We start from the raw sequence: 18,242 nt of genomic DNA, 5'->3' as shown, positions 1-18,242 counted from the left end.
AGGTAGCTTGGACTACAGATCTTTTTTTTAAAAATTGGTATAACCTTATATCATATTCATCCTGATTTTCAGAAGGGAGTTGGATTTGGAATCAGAAAACCTCAACGCCAAGCTTCAGTTTCAGTTTCTTAAACTGGCATGATAATGTCTGCTCTGCCTACTTGATAAGACAATTATTCTGAGAATTATATGAAATGATATATATAAGAAAGCTTTTATTGTCAAGCGCTGTATGCCTGCAGTACTTGGTATCATTATGGTGCTTTGTCAACTCCCCTGTAAATTCCTATCATCTCATCTTCTAAATACTGTGTAATTTCTTTATTTTTATATTTGTAAACTTGGTTTATTATTTATTTTCTTCTGTTCCAAAGTTTTTTACTTTAAAGTATAATGTACATATAGACTATATATCTTTTTAAGCAAAAGAGCTTGAGGATATCCAAAAATTAGTCTTGTGAATCAGGGCATATTTTTTTATTTTTTATTTTTTTATAACTAAAGAACATTAATTTGTTTTTCACCAAGACTTTATCTTGAGGACGTAACTAAACTGTGCCTCCACTCCCCACCCCAACTTGAAGAAGGATTAGTACAGTGGATGTTATAAAGCAGGTATGAACAGTTTGAGGGACTGGAACCAACATTGACTGACAAAAACCAACTTCCATCTAAATCATCATAAAAATGTTTAAGTAAAAAAAACGGAGGCAAAGGGGTTTTCAGATTGAACAAGATTATCACATTTTATCTAATACATTCAATTCTGGCTAGGGTATACCAAAATGGAAACAGGATAACTGTAATACAAAACTTCCACTACAGCACGCTGCACACACCTGTGTTCCAAGCCCACCCCCGTCCCCCTAATGCTTGCAAACTCAACTATTTCCCAGCCTGTTGGGCCTGTCGATGAAGGAGCACATAGATCTTCTCTTTAATCCAATCTTTGTTATAAGGTTGGTATATCTGGCTATCAGCTCAGTAAACAAGGCAGCTGAGGTCTGCCAGGTCATCAATAAAATCAAACAACTGACTGATATCATATGTGATAGAGGGGCTGTTGGGATTCATTCTCTTCAGATGTTCTTCATCCATTTTACAAACACCTTCCATACACTCATTCACAGATTCACAGTCAGTGTAAGTTCTGCCTTCTGGCCTCTTGGTAGGCTGCACCAGCAAGATGGTGTGGGACATCGATCCAGAGTCTCCCGCTGCTTGTTTTATTTTTTAAACCCTGAAGTATTTGTAAACAATGAAGTACTGAGAAAGGAAAAAATATGCAAACAACAATAACAGCAACAAAAACACACCTTTGCTCTCATGGCTTTGCAACTTTAGTTTAACTTCCATTGCTGTGCATGAAAATACTCTGACTTCCACCCTCAGATCCAGGATAGGTGGTCTGTATGTCCCACTGCTCTCAGCTTAAGAAGGCCAAATGACCTGCTGCTGTGCCATCTCCATACAGGCAGCTATTTCCTCAGATCTGTTTTTTGTTTTCTTAATTGTCTGTTATTTTTTATTTTTTTCAATTTAATGGCGATATAATTAACACAGCTTTGTATAGGTTTAAGGTTTAGCACATAATGACCTCTCATACATATATTGCAAAATGATTGCTGCAGTAAGTTTAATTAAACTTAGATGTGGCCCAAACAAAGCTGCCAAAAATTATCTTTAGAGCATGGTCTGAAATGTGTCCAAACAGTTTATACCTTCTGGAGAGCTACCATCTTCATGCAGACATGTTTACCAGGTATATAACTCATGCAGTGGCTTGCTTAGTATCAAGCATGGTGAGAATGTAGATTCAAGACTTATTTCCACTTAAAAAATGCTAACATCTTCACATTCATAGTTAGCAGGAATTTGAACTGAATAAGTGAGAGGAGGTCACGCAATTTTACTCATTCTCAGAGTGATCTGGGTCCCCGGAGATGGGTGTTCTCCACCCTCTGGCCTTAGGTCAGCAAGAGTAAAACAGCCCTGGGCTCTGAAGCTCCTGGCCAAAACACTACCCCATCTCTGACACCATCAGGACTAACTCATACAATTTATTCATCCTTATGTCTTTGCCTCTTTTACCCCAAGTGCTTGTGATTCATAGAGATCATCTTTCACAGATGAAAGATGGCTCAAAATGAAATAAAAATATTCCCAATTTTACCCATGCACTTCCTATATTTTTCCCACTTTTTTTCTCTTTATTATTCAGTAACATCTAGCATAAACTATATTATGTATATATTTTTTTATCATTTATCTTCCGATATGGATTGTAAGCAGCTCCAATAAAGGAATTTTGTTTATTTTGTGTACTTCTTTATTCCCAATACCTTGACCATTACCTTATGGGTCATACTTGTTTGATAATCAAGTTATTGAATGGATGAATTAAGTGATTAAATAGGATATCCGCAAATAGTATTGCTACTCCTTTCAGTTTTCTTTAGCATCTCAAGTCCAATATCGATAACCAAGTAGATGCTATCTCATTCCGTCAGACACTCTCATCATTCATACACACTCCATTATCTGCTTCAATTTTCCAGATAATGGAGAGGAAGATGATACAGCAAGGAAATGAGAGATTGTTCCTATCTCCAGCTCTTCTTCCATCTCATATATGACTAGTAAATTTTTAAAACTTTCTGAAAATGATGTAGAAGGTACATAATTTCTTAGTCCCCTTTTTATTATACCTATAAAATACTATGGTGTTTTAGGTCCTTGTGACCCAAGACTATTTGAAGTGTGCATCTGTGGTGGTCTTTGTCTCTCTTGCAAGACTTGAAAATTGTCCTGAGACCAGAATCTCCCACAGTTCCCTGCATCTCTGCCCAGGGCTTCTCTGAGGGTGTGGTCATGGGTGTTGGCTAACTGTGGAGACAGAGGAGCAAATTAACCATGGGCTAGAAATTAGAAAATGTGTTCCAGAATTAGGCTGCTGATCATCCAATTTACAACATTTTATGAGACCCATAACCTGGAAATTGAGGGATAGTAGTGAATCCTGGAAATGAGGGAGGCAAAAGCCAGAAAGTCAGGCTCCCTATGTCTGGCCCCCATTCACTCAATGGAACTCAGCTTCCATTCCTTCCAGGGCTGATGCTGCAGGTTGGTCTTGTACCTCCTGCTGCTGTGTCCAACTGGGCAAACAGGGACTCCTGAATCACGTTTGAGGTAAACAAGGAAAGAGCAAAAAGAGTATCCGTGCCCTGTGTTCCAGTAACTCTGGGAAAGAGTTCCAAAAAAAGCTGGAAAATGTACCAATGGAGAATCATGGATTGTCTCAGCCACTTAAAGCTCTGTGGCTCTGTCTTCAAAAGCTACACTTTTGAAACAAGGACAATGACCTGCTCTGCATATCTTGATCAGTGGGAGCTTTTGTTTTTTAATTGAAAAAAAAAAAAACCTATTGTGAAACATTCAGATGCAAAGATTTGTATATCCCTAGGGTCTCCAGACCTTCAAAGGGGGAAGGTTGGCTGTAACTGGCTACAAGGCTGAAACTTCCACTTAGAGGTAGAAACTTTCACCAGTCCTTCAGCTGAAAAAAGATCTTATTTGTTTCTGGATCAAGAGACCTTTCAGACACACATTCGAAGTCCTAAATTTTTGCATGCTGCTGCTGCTGCTAAGTCGCATCAGTCGTATCTGACTCTGTGCGACCCCATAGACGTCAACTTACCAGGTTCCTCCGTCCCTGGGATTCTCCAGGCAAGAATATTGGAGTGGCTTGCCATTTCCTTCTCCAATGCATGAAAATGAAAAGTGAAAGTGAAGTCGCTCAGTCGTGCCCAACCCTTCGTGACCCCATGGACTGTAGCCTAAACTTCTAAATTGGAGCAAAGGAAAATTACTGCAGCTTCTATCTAATGAAGATTGACATTAAGAGAGAAGCACCAAGTAAAAGCAAACACCAGCTTTTCAGATACTGGGAAGAGGATGAGAGTAGGGCAGTCCATACAAGGCCAGGCATGTGAGTGAACCATAGCAGCCAGAAGCAGGAGTGGAAAAGAGCTGAGAAGAGAGTGCAAAGGCTCCAGCTCTCCAGGTAGCCTGGCTTAGCAGCAAGCTGGGGTTTCTTCCTTCCTTCCTTCATTCTGTAAGTATCTGCAGTGTGCTCAATGCCAGAGGTACAGACCTGAATACGGCAAGGTCGCTGATCCTGAGGTAATCCCAGCAAGAAAGTGTTGCTACAGAGAAATCTTGTGAGAAACAGGGAGAAAGACACCCTGAAGATGAGTGCGCACATCTGCCCCAGGGCACACATCTGCCCCGGCTGACCAAACCCTCTGCTCATGAGCTTCACCAGCTGCCAGCTGGAACCAGTCCCACAAAGGAATTTGAATGTCCCAGGGCCTTCGATGACTCACCCGGATGAAAGACTAGACAGTTGCCTTTGCAGACATGAGAAACAGGCCACTAGATCTTTGAGGCCAGGTTCCCCAACATAATTAGGAATCCAGAGGTCATGATCCCCTGCTAAGGTAGAAAGCAGACACCATCTTGGACTTCTAAGGTCCAGAGAGAATTAGACCTTTTCTCTTCGGGGCTCCCACAGTCCTGGGCCCACGGTTCTTTCCAGCATTTCTTACACTACATGGTAGCCATCCTCATTGTGCAAGACTCCTCTGGAGAAGGGAAGGAACAGTAGAGTATAGTAGTTAGGCACATGATCTAGGTGGCAAAAAGATCTAGGTTCACACCTTGATTGGTTTCCTTAAAGACTGTGTAATTTTGCTGCAAGGATGGAGTTAGATAATATCTGTAAAAATTTGGCCCTGCAGTATAGCCTCAGTTCAGTTCAGTTCACTTCAGTCACTCAGTCATGTCCGACTCTTTGTGACCCCATGAATCGCAGCACGCCAGGCCTCCTTGTCCATCACCAACTCCCAGAGTTCACCCATTTGGTATAATTGAGAGTCGTGTCTGACTCTTTTTGACCCAATGGACTGTAGCCCTCTAGGCTCCTCAGTCCATGGAATTTTCCAGGCAAGAATACTGGAATGGGTTGCCATTTCCTCCTCCAGGGGATCTTTCCACCCAGGGATGGAAGCAGCATCTCTTGCATCTCTTGCACTGGTAGGTAGATTCTTTACCACTGGGCCACCTGGGAAGCCAATATATTTGGTATAATAGCTGCTATTATTTTAATATTATTTAATATATACAAATTATATATTAATATATACAAATAATATCTATTAATGTATACAATATATAATATGTCTATGACAATATTATAATACATTAATTATTATAATATATTAATATTAATAACATACTAATAATAGATATATCCATCAGAATTCAGGGCAAGAAATAGAAATTGCTTTATTTATATTAATAGGATTTAATTTAATGATTGGAAATGAACTTTATAAAGGAGCAATGTGATGGCAAAGTTAGTAGAAGGATTGAAGGAACTGATTCTAGGCTGGGGCTCCTGAAACAGCTTCCAAAACAACACAGAAATGACCAGCCAGGAGTCCACCTCTGGGGCACCTTGGGAGCTGCGCTGGAACCCTGACGTTGGGGCTGCCTCTGCTCCAGCCCTTGCTGCTCAGTGCCCAAGAAGCTGGAAAATGAACTCCAGAGCACCATTCCAGAAAAGCGTCACGTTTCCACAATTTTGGTTGCCAGCAAAAACGGCTAAAAGAGGATCAGCCTAAATAAATCTAAGAGGCAATAATGAAGCAAAAAGCTTGATTATTTGTGACCAAAGAATTGCAGATTGAGCACACAGATTTGAGTAACAACCCAAACAGTGGCCCTAGTGGGGACACTGAGTAAATTTAAGAGGCTTATGTATTTATTTGTTTTTAATTTGAGGGTAATTGCTTTACAATTTTGTGTGGTTTCTGCCCTATATCAACATGAATCAGCCATAGGTATATGTATGTTCCCCTCCCTCCTGAACCTCTCTCCCACTACCCATCCCATCCTCTCCCTCTAGGTTATCACAAAGCATCAGATTTGAGCTCCCTGCATCCTACAGTAAACTTCCACTGCCTATCTAATTTTAAATATGGTAATGTATATGTTTCAATGCTACTCTATCAATTTGTCCCATTTCCCTGATAAAGAAGCTGTGGTACATATACACGGTGGAATATTACTCAGCCATAAAAAGGGATGCATTTAACTTCATTCTAATAAGGTGGATCAACCTAGGGCCTATTATACAGAGGGAAGTAGGTCAGAAAGAGAAAGACTAATGTCATATATTAATGCCTATATATGGAGTCTAGAAAGATGGTACTGATGAACCTATCTGCAGGGCAGCAGTGGAGCTGTAGACATAGAGAACAAGCTTGTGGATGCGGGGTGGGGGGATGGAATTCAGGGGCTTTTAAAGGCAAAGAAAGGCAGAAGACCTAAATAGACATTTCTCCAAAGAAGACGTACAGATGGCCAAAAGGCACATGAAAAGATGCTCAACGTTGCTAATGATTAGAGAACTGCAAATCAAAACCACAATGAGGTATCACATCACAATGGCCATCATCAAAAAGTCTGCAAATAATAAATGCTGGAGAGGGTGTGGAGGAAAAGGAGCCCTCCTACACTGTTGGAGGGAATCTGAATTGGTACAACCACTATGGCGAGCAGTATGTAGAACAGAACGGAACAGACAAGACATGGAAGCGGCCTAAATGTCCATGGACAGATGAATGGTGAAGAAGATGTGGTCTACCTAAACAATGAAGTATTACTTGGCCATAAAGAGAATGAAATAAAGCTGTTTGCAGCAAGATGGGTGGACCTAGAGATTATCATGCCAAGTGAAATAAGCCACAGAGACAAATATGTGATATGCTTATATGTGGCACCTAAAAAGATACAAATTAACTTATATGCAAAACAAAGAAACACATAGACATAGAAAACAAACCTATGGTTACCAGAGGGGGAAGGGAAGGGGTGATAAATTAGGAGTTTGGGATTAACATATACACACTGAAATAGATAACCAGCAAAGACCTACTGTATAGCACAGGGAACTATACTCAATACTTTGCAATAACCTATAAGGGAAAAGAATCTGAAAAAGAAAAAAATATATAACTAAATCACTGTGTTATACACTTGAAACTAACACAACTTGTAAATCAACTATCAGTTCAGTCACTCAGTCGTGTCTGACTCTTTGCAACCCCATGAATTGCAGCACGCCAGGCCTCCCTGTCCATCACCAACTACTGGAGTTCACTCAAACTCATGTCCATCGAGTTGGTGATGCCATCCAGCCATCTCATCCTCTGTTGTCCCCTTCTTCTCCTGCCCCCAATCCCTCCCAGCATCAGAGTCTTTTCCAATGAGTCAACTCTTCGCATGAGGTGGCCAAAGTACAGGAGTTTCAGCTTTAGCATCAGTCCTACCAATGAACACCCAGGACTGATCTCCTTTAGGATGGACTGGTTGGATCTCCTTGCAGTCCAAGGGACTCTCAAGAGTCTTCTCCAACACCATAGCTCAAAAGCATCAACTCTTTGGCACTCAGCTTTCTTCACAGTCCAACTCTCACATCCATACATGACCACTGGAAAAACCATAACCTTGACTAGATGGACCTTTGTTGGCAAAATAATATCTCTGCTTTTCAATACGCTATCTCGGTTGGTCATAACTTCCTTTCAAGGAGTAAGTGTCTTTTAATTTCATGGCTACAGTCACCATCTGCAGTGATTTTGGAGCCAAAAAAAATAAAGTCTGACACCGTGTCCACTGTTTCCCCATCTGTTTCCCATGAAGTGATGAGACCAGATGCCATGATCTTTGTTTTCTGAATGTTGAGCTTTAAGCCAACTTTTTCACTCTCCTCTTTCACTTTCATCAACAGGCTTTTTAGTTCCTCTTCACTTTCTGCCATAAGGGTGGTGTCATCTGCATATCTGAGGTTATTGATATTTCTCCTGGCATTCTTGATTCCAGCTTGTGCTTCTTCCAGACCAGCATTTCTTATGATGTACTCTGCATAGAAGTTAAATAAGCAGGGTGAAAATATACAGCCTTGACGTACTCCTTGTCCTATTTGGAACCAGTCTGTTGTTCCATGTCCAGTTCTAACTGTTGCTTCCTGACCTGCATACAGGTTTCTCAAGAGGCAGATCAGGTGGTCTGGTATTCCCATCTCTTTCAGAATTTTCCACAGTTTATTGTGATCCACACAAAGGCTTTGGCATAGTCAATAAAGCAGAAATAGATGTTTTTCTGGAACTCTCTTGCTTTTTTCATGATTCAGCAGATGTTGGCAATTTGATCTCTGGTTCCTCTGCCTTTTCTAAAACTAGCTTGAACATCTGGAAGTTCACGGTTCACATATTGATGAAGCCTGGCTTGGAGAATTTTGAGCATTACTTTACTAGCGTGTGAGATGAGTGCAATTGTGCGGTGGTTTGAGCATTCTTTGGGATTGCCTTTCTTTGGGATTGGAATGAAAACTGACCTTTTCCAGTCCTGTGGCCACTGCTGAGTTTCCCAAATTTGCTGGCATATTGAGTGCAGCACTTTGACAGCATCATCTTTCAGGATTTGAATGTGGTCCACTGGAGAAGGGAATGGCAAACTACTTCAGTATTTTTGCCTTGAGGAACCCCATGGACAGTATGAAAAGGCAAAATGATAGGATACTGAAAGGGGAACTCCCCGGGTCGGTAGGTGCCCAATATGCTACTGGAGATCAGTGGAGAAATAACTCCAGAAAGAATGAAGGGATGGAGCCAAACCAAAAACAATACCCAGTTGTGGATGTGACTGGTAATAGAAGCAAGGTACGATGCTGTAAAGAGCAATATTGCATAGGAACCTGGAATGTCAGGTCCATGAATCAAGGCGAATTGGAAGTGGTCAAACAGGAGATGGTAAGAGTGAACGTCGACATTCTAGGACTCAGCAAACTAAAATGGACTGGAATGGGTGACTTTAACTCAGGTGACCATTTATATCTAGGCAGGAATCCCTTAGAAGAAATGGAGTAGCCATCATGGCAACAAAAGAATCTGAAATGCAGTACTTGGATGCAATCTCAAAAACCAACTGGTTCAGTATAAAAATATTTTTTTGAAAGAAGTTAAAAGCTGGATATTCAAAGGAAAAAAATAAAAAAAAAAAAAAGCAAAGAAGGAAGATTTGCATTACAAAGCCTTAATTAGAGTTGGAAAAGCTGCTGCTGCTACTTCATCACTTCATTCGTGTCGGACTCTGTGACCCTGTGGACTACAGCCTGCCAGGCTCCTCTGTCCATGGGATTCTCTAGGCAAAAGTACTAGAATGGGTTGCCGTGCCTTCCTTCAGGAGATCTTCCCAACCCAGGGATCGAACCCTGGTCTCCTATGTTGCAGGCAGAGTCTTTACCACTGAGCCACCAGGGAAGCCCAGACAAAAGCTGCTGCTGCTGCTGGTAAGTAGCTTCAGTCGTGTCCAACTCTGTGTGACCCCATAGACGGCAGCCCACCAGGCTCCCCTGTCCCTAGGATTCTCTAGGCAAGAACACTGGAGTGGGTTGCCATTTCCTTCTCCAATGCATGAAAGTGAAAAGTGAAAGTGAAGTCGCTCAGTCGTGTCCGACTCTTTGCAACCCCATGGACTACAGCCCACCAGGCTCCTCCATCCATGGGATTTTCCAGGCAGGAGTACTGGAGTTGGGTGCCATCGCCTTCTCTGAGACAAAAGCTTGTCTTGGCTACACATGATTACATGCAAAGTGTATCACTAGAGGAAGGTAGAAGTTTGTTACTGTAACAATTTTCAGGTGTTCTTACAGAGTCCTTGGAATTCTTGTGATTTGACCCAGTTCAGCCTTCATGGTTCCACCCAGTGAGGACATGTGTAAGGCTCAGCTTCAGCTCCATTTTAAGACCTCTTGACATAACTGATTGACATAAGTGACTTCACTGTATTTTTAATTTTACAAAAGGGAGCAGATTCTGCCTTGCACTTCTTGTGCTGAGTACACCTACTTGATGAAAGATGGCAAAGACGCCTGGAAAACATGGTGCTCAGCCTTCTAACGTCTCCCTCTACCTAGCAGGCTGGAATGAAGGCCTGTGAGCCAGTCTTCACAAGAGATAACATGTGTGGACTATGCATTCCGGGCACTCTGCTAGGTACTTCACGCCAAGTTAACCTCACAGCCACGCAGTGAGCTATGTATGTACTTATTTCGCAAATGAGGCAGCAGAGCCTTAAGGAAGTTGTCTTGTCAGAGACCACAGAGTAAGTGGTGAGGATGGGGGGTGAACAGGTGCTGTCTTATTCTGGAGCCCTTGCTCAGAACCACCGTATTATTCTACCCGTTTCTGTGTCTTGCATGCCTAACCCGGCATGTGGCCACACCTACTCAATGAACATTGGAGGAGTTCATTATCAGGGATTTAAACAGAAAATTAAACCTAGATACCCTGGCCTAACGCTTCTTCACCTTCTGGCTCTGACTCCCGGTCAGGAAGGCAGGAGACCAATGATGATGAGGGGACAAAAGAGGTGCCCCACGTGGTGGAGGGGGGCTGAGCGTGTGTGTGAGTCCAGCAGGGAACAGGGGCTGGAATATGGGGGACAGGCTGTATGATGGATTTGAATGCTTCTTTGCCAACAAAGGTTTGTCTAGTCAAGGCTATGGTTTTTCCTGTGGTCATGTATGGATGTGAGAGTTGGACTGTGAAGAAGGCTGAGTGCCGAAGAATTGATGCTTTTGAACTGTGGTGTTGGAGAAGACTCTTGAGAGTCCCTTGGACTGCAAGGAGATCCAACCAGTCCATTCTGAAGGAGATCAGCCCTGGGATTTCTTTGGAAGGAATGATGCTAAAGCTGAAACTCCAGTACTTTGGCCACCTCATGTGAAGAGTAGACTCATTGGAAAAGACTCTGATGCTGGGAGGGATTGGGGGCAGGAGAAGAAGGGGACGACAGAGGATGAGATGGCTGGATGGCATCACTGACTCGATGGACGTGAGTCTGAGTGAACTCCAGGAGCTGGTGATGGACAGGGAGGCCTGGCGTGCTGCGATTCATGGGGTCGCAAAGAGTCGGACACGACTGAGCGACTGATCTGATCTGAGGATCAAAGGTTGTTGAGATGGAAGGGCCTAATAAGAATGACTGATGGAGTCACCCAAGGTATTTTTTTCTTTTAATGCAGAATGAAAGTATGGTCTTAGAGGAAAAACACTTTCCCATGAACTCAAGCACTCTGGTGCCTGTGATAATGACTTCCTGAGGCCCTGAGAGGCTGGTAACCACAGACACCTGTCCTCTGTGGAAGCAGTTGGCATATCACACACCCAGGTACACAACTGTGCAGACTTGTAAACACTTGCCACAGGAGGCGCTTCCCCACTCTCTCCAGACACAGACCGCAGTCCATGTGGGCGCCCAGGAAGGCTCTGTGTTCTGGCAGGGATGCCGAGGTCTGAGAGGAGGGCCGCGGACCTAGACTTGCGGGGCTGCAGTCCCCATGCAGGAGTGAACACACACACATAGAAACACAATCACACACACAGAGGGACATACACATGCACACCCAACATCACACACACAGAAACAGACATGCACACCACAAATACATATATACACACAGAGGTACACAACACATACACAAGCCTACACACATATACCACACACCCCTGCACATGCAGAGGTTCACCAGGTACACAAACACACACTACACATCACACACACAAACACACACACACCATACCCATCACACAACCCTCCATGCACCTCACCACACAAAAACATAGACATTCACATACACTACACATACATACACAGACACAAATATACATACCACAAGTAGATACAAATACACATACCACACCACATGCATGAACATGCACCACACGTGCACAGTACGCACACGCTCACATATAATGCACACAACCCAAATATACACTCACAAACATACACAGTGAACACATATGCCACATATGTAATTCACAGGCATGAGCTTCTGAAAAAGTGCCTCATCGTGGTTTAGTCATATTACAAAAGGTTTAAGGTAATAGTTATGTGGACTACGAATGTGGGAGGTATGTATGCAAAACAGTATCAGAAATGAAAAAGGCAACAGAATGGCAGATACTAAGATGAAACCCAGTGATATGTGTGCCTGGTAGGCATAGGGACAGGAAGACAATGTAAGCAACACAAATAATTTATGTTTAGTAAACTTTGAATAGTTTACTGCTAATGGATTTAGTTGAACAATAAAATTTTTCCAGTGACTACTCTTTAGCCCAATATATTCACTATGTGGCCAGTGATATCTCCATGGGGTAGGGTCTGCTTGGCTTCTAGCCCACCCCCTCCCATTCTGAGTGTATCTGTTGTTAGGGGGACAGTCACCCAGAGCCCCTGTAGTGTCTGGTTGACGACAGAGCTGGCCACCCACTCCCTCTTGCCACACACTCCCTCTTGCCACACACTCCCTCTTGTCCTTCCCAGCTCCCTCCCTGCTTCTGGCCTTTCTTGACACAGCAAACAAATAGGGAAGTTCAGGGATTTTTGACCTTAGTGAGACACCAGCTTCCCATAGTCCTGATTCCCCCAGAGCTACAGTTTATCTTTGTGTGCCTAGGGGGCGCTCAGGTCCAGGAATTGAAAATGTCAGAAGTTCCCTCTAGTTATTTCTAAGACCCAGTAGGGAAGGGCTGAAGTCCCAAAGTTAAGGGCCTGCTGATGGGAATGATGGCTGAGGGTCGTTGAGAAAGTGGGCTGGTTGTAAATATACCTCCGAGACCCATTGTCTCATTGAAGTTCACATCTAAAAGGGATCATACATACCATCAGGTGTAATCCCTACATTTCTCAGAGGTAGAATCCAAGGCCAGAAGGGTGAGTGATGTGTTTATTAAGACTAATTAGAAGCAACTTTATAATAAGAGATGCCCCATCCTTTCTGATGGAGCAAATGATTACCATTTTTATCTTCCTGTTCCCCTGTATTCATTATTCAATGTAGGTGCCAAGATACTATTCTATATTCAAGATTTTATTAGAGAAACTAACCAATTAAATATACTTTAAGACTTTCCATTTTATTAGATGAATGTAGAAGAATATTATAAAAAGTCATAAATCAGTTGTTTAATGCAAGCATATCCTGCTTTGAAATAGTTCAAAATTCAGGAACTCAAAAGTGTGATTCCTTCATCACAAGATATATCATTTAGTGTTTTTTTTTTAATAATAAGTTTCCACTACATATTTCAACACTGAAGTTTTCAGGGGAGAAAGGCATGTAACTCAAGAAAAATGATCAATTTATGTGTAGTTTTGGCATCTTATCATAATTCTCAACTGTGTGTTTTTACTACGTTTCACTAAACAGCAAGAAATGGGGAAGATGTATGGATTAGCAATGGGAACCAGAAGTCTAATCCTACACTGGCCTCTACTCCCATGGTCTCACATGAGTTTCTGAACCTTTGTGAGCTCCAGCTTCCCCTACAAAACAACAGGCTGGGACCAAATAAGCTCTATGGGTTCCAGTTAGGTTGCAAAGAAGAATAAGCCTGTGGTCAGACATAAAGAGTCAGACCACCTGGAGTAGGTTCATCTCCATCTTTAAGTCTTTGAGCAAGTCACTTGCCTTCTCCAGAATGCAGTTCTCTTTAGAGTATAAAATGTGTGCTATCCACCACGCAGTGCTGTTAATTTTACAAAGAATTCATGGCATCTGTCTGCCTTAGGGTAACATCTTAGGGATGCGGTGGTAAAGGACATGACTTTGTGCTTCCACAAAAGGCCTTTTCCAGCCTTTTGCTGGAAAAGATGGAGGCCACCTGGATGGAGGAAGCCCTGAACCCACACACCTCCCACCACTGCAGCTTTTTGGAGTAGATTTTTGCCCCACTGTGGTTTAGCTTTGTTTTGCCTTCTGTTCATTGAGTTTTGCTTTTATAGATGACTTCATTTTTTGATATTCATTTTTCACCTGACTCTTCCTTCTTTCATGCTATTATTTCCTGATTAGGTCATTTCCCCAAACTCGCCTCTCTTTCCTCTGGCTAATCCTCCAGGGCTCAGCTTTCCTCATGGAAATTTTTCTGAACCATTGCCACCCTTCTGTTTGCTTTCATAGTACCCAGCTCTTCTCCTTCCTAACACTTACCCCAATTACAGTGGCATAATTTTTTGTGTCATGTTAGTCTGTCTCCCTTACCTAGCAAAAGCTGTAAGAAAGCAGCTGTCTCTTCTTTTTGATTCACTGATCTGCCCCTAACCCTATAGTGCTTACCACACAGTGAAGGGTTCTGTAATATGTGTTGAGTGACTGGGTAGATGAATGAGTGATCCCCCCAGCCCACTGTCATGACTAACTCATTAGGAGCACTTCTGTCCCTTTGCTCCTTCCAAAATTAGTTTCATCTTCACTCTTTGTTTGCAGGATTTCTTCACAGCTTCTCCTACCCTTTTAAGAAAGGAATTTTATTTACAGCTGCCACAAAAATAATTCAACCAGAAGTCCTGACAGACCATAATTTTAGAGAAACTTCATCTTGCTTACACTGAGGCTACCACATCCACACATCCCCGTGTCCTCTAGTTGGGCATTTAAGTCTACTTTGGGGTATCCATGTGATTATCAAGAGACGCAGAAGGGCTAAGGGATCTTACTGATGACAGAGCCCAGTTTAGATTCCACCTTGACAGATTTTCCAGCCCAACAATTTGCTACTAAAGATTCTGGGTTCTCCATCTTGGGATTTTGTATCTGGGATCTTCTACTCTCATCAGGCTCCCAGGTAATCAAGCAAGTGAACAGGCAGGAGCTTCATAAAGGAAGACATATAAGTCAAATCAGTGTTTTCTTCTGATGACATCAGAGCTAAGAGAACACCTGGGTATTGGAAGGTGACTTTGAGGAAGGAGCAGAGAGGGAAGGTGGAACGGTGGGTTTCTCCTGAGAATGGCTCACACCACTCTTGCTATGTATGTGTGTACGTTTCTCTCCTTAATGGAATACAACACAGGAGTAGTTTCCCTCTCCCAGTCCAGTCTGCCTGAAGATTGGGTCTCTATGGAGGAAACACGTTCCACAATAATATTCTGGAGTGCTGCTGTGTTTGGGTCAGCCCTTAGGCTTCCTGACAATATAGCTTTGTTCTTGTTTCCTCCCAGTACCTGATCCAGCAGCGAGTGCCCCATTCTCAACCTCCCAGAGGTAAATTGTCATTATGACGGGAACAATAGACCAAGCTGTGCTGTGGAGGGTATATATTCAAGGATGCCATGTTTAATTCCCCTACTTCCACGAATAGTCTTTAAGATGAATAGCTTTTCTTTTTCTTTTTTTGTTTGTTTGTTTCTTTTTTGGTTTGTTTCTTTAAATAGCTTACAGGGTCCCCCACTGCAGCCTAAATAGTGCCTGTTTCAGGGCTTCAGACCTGCCTGACCATATTCCATTTAAAGTTATGTGTGTCACAGACTGGTGGGCAAAAGTCACTCTGGAAGGGATTTCTGAGGCAGGAGTAGGAATGGTTATCTCAGACATCTCGTCCTTGGCCCCAGGGAAAGAGAAGCTACAAGCTGAAGCTACAACAGGCAGTTTTCAACGTTGGAGGAGATGTAAAAAGCAGGATTCTGCTGCTGTTGTGACTGAAGGTGGGAAGGGAGAGCATTCTGTTTGCTCCTGTGTTGAAGCTGCGGCGTTTCAGACACAGTGAGGACTGCAGTCTTCCAAGACTAATGGCTCCTTGGTCCACACAGCTTTGGGGACAGTGGGTGGGGGCAGGAGGACGGGGAGAGCACCCCACAGACATCAGCACTGCGGTGGAAGCACTGGCAGCTGTGGTGTGGAGGGGGCCTCAAGCGGCTTCTCAGGCCTTGAACGCCCGATGAGTCCATGGGAGAGGAGGAAGCACGTGGCGGACAGGGTGTGGGAGCACATGCTCGTGTGCAAAGGGTCCCTGGGGAGTCCCAGAAACAAAACTGGGCGAAGAGGGAGTGGAGGGAGGAGCCAGTGAAGTGCAGTCACTGTTGTGAATGTAATGTTTATTTTCTTGTTTCAGTTTTTGTTTTTTTAATTATAGGTGATTTACAGTATTAGTTTTGGGTGTACAATGTGGTGATTCAGTGTTTTTATAGATCATATTCCATTTAAAGTTTTATAAAATATCGGCTGTATTCCATTTGTACAATACATCTTTGTATCTTATTTATTTTATACATAGTCAGATCAGATCAGTCGCTCAGTCGTGTCCGACTCTTTGCGACCCCATGAATCGCAGCACGCAAGGCCACCCTGTCCATCACCAATTCCCAGAGTTCACTGAGACTCACGTCCATCGAGTCAGAGATGCCATCCAGCCATCTTTTTACCTTTTAATCCCCCGCCCTTCAATTGCTTCTCCCCACTTCCCTCTCCCCACTGGTAACCACTAGTTTGTTCTCTATAACTGAATCTATTTCTATTTTGTTATATTAATTTGTTTTATGTTGTAGATTCCACATATAAGTGATAACAGAGTATTTTTTTTCTGCCTTATTTCACTAAGCATAGTACCCTCTAAGTCCATCTGTGTTGTTGCAAATGGCAAAATTTCATTCTTTGTACGGTTGAGTGGCATTCTGCTGTATGTGTGTGTATATATATGTGTGTGTGTGTGTGTGGCATTCTGCTGTATGTGTGTGTATATATGTGTGTGTGTGTGTGTATGTGTATGTATCACATCTTCCTTATCCATTAATCTGTTGATGGACACTTAGGGTGGTTCCATATCTTGTGTGTGTTAGTGGCTCAGTCGTGTCTGATTCTTTGCAACCCCATGGACTGCAGCCTGCCAGGTGTTTCTGTCCATGGGATTCTCCAGGCAAGAATACTGGAGTGGGTTGCCATTCCCTTCTCCAGAGGATCCTCCCAACTCAGGGATCGAACCCTGGTCTCCTGCATTGCAGGCAGATTCTTTACTGTTTGAGCTACATGGAAGGCCATGTCTTGGCTCTGATAAATAATGCTGATAAATAATAATGCTGGCTATGATAAATAATAAATGCTGAACATTGGGATTCATGTATCTTTTCAAATTAGTGTTTCCATTTTCTTTGGATATATACCCAGGGGTGGAATTGGTAGATCGTATGGTAGTTCTGCTCTTAGATTTTTAAGGAACCTCCATACTGTTTCCAATGGTGGCTGCACCAGTTTTCATTCCTACCAGTAGTGCACAAGGGTTTCCTTTTCTTCACATCCTCAACATTTGTTCTTTGTGATCTCTTTGACAGTAGTCATTCTGACAGGTGTGAAGTGATAGTTCATAGTGGGTTTGATTTGCAGTTCCCTGATGGTCAGTGATGTTGAGCATCTTTTCATGTGCCTGTTGGCCATCTGTATGTCTTCTCTGGAAAAGCAGATATGACCCTATTTGGACTCGCAGTTGGATATAGCATGGAGAAAACACAGTCAGATTACAATATAATTATAAATGTCGGTACTAGGAAGGACCTTAGAGATTATCTAGCCAGATTTCTTCATGATGTCACAAATGGCAAGATTTCATTTTTATGGGGTAGTATTTTTATGAGTAGTATTCCATTGTATATATACACAGAGGACCTTGAGAGTATTGTGCTAAGTAAAATAAGTCAGATGAAACAAATAAACTGTATGATTTTACTTGTATGTGGAATATAGAAAACAGAAAGACGTATTAAATGAACAAACCAAGCAAAAATAAACATGTAGTTACAGAAAACAGAGTGCATGCCTGTGCACTAAGTCACTTCAGTCGTGTCCCACTCTGTGCAGCTGTGTGGACTGCAGCCAGCCAGGTTCCTCTGTCTATGAGATTCTCCAGGCAAGAATACTGGAGTGGGGTACCATGCCCTCCTCCAGGGGATCTTCCCCACCCAGGGATTGAACCTGCATCTCTTATGTCTCCTACGTAGGCAGGCAGGTTCTTTACTGCTGGTGCCACCTGGGAAGCAGTTACAGAGAACAGAGTAGTAGTTACCACATAAGAATGGGTGGAAGGGAGGGGAAATGGGTGAAGGGGATCAACTGCATGGTGGTGGATGGAAACTAAATTTGTGGTGGTAAGCACACTGTAGGACATATAGAATTAGAAATAAAGTGTTTTACACACAAAACTTGTATAATATTATAAAACCAGAAGAAGGGCAGGGGGAGCAATATGAGGAATCTTTGTTCCGACCTTGACTGTACCTATGTCAATACCCTGGTTGGGATTTTTTTTTTTTTTTTTTTCCACACCACATGGCATGTAGGA

At 42.7% G+C, this 18,242-nt stretch overlaps 1 pseudogene; it reads right to left on the bottom strand.

Annotated features, from left to right (window-relative positions):
• Positions 1-486: 486 nt before the first annotated feature.
• LOC138991182 (enhancer of rudimentary homolog pseudogene) lies at positions 487-4,283 on the bottom strand (annotated as a pseudogene).
• Between the last annotated feature and the right edge of the window lie 13,959 nt (positions 4,284-18,242).

This window comes from Bos mutus, chromosome 16 (genome assembly GCF_027580195.1).
Source record: "Bos mutus isolate GX-2022 chromosome 16, NWIPB_WYAK_1.1, whole genome shotgun sequence".
Lineage (NCBI taxonomy): Eukaryota > Metazoa > Chordata > Mammalia > Artiodactyla > Bovidae > Bos > Bos mutus.
The sequence above is the reverse complement of the archived record's forward strand: the minus strand, read 5'-3'. Positions and strand labels throughout refer to the sequence as shown.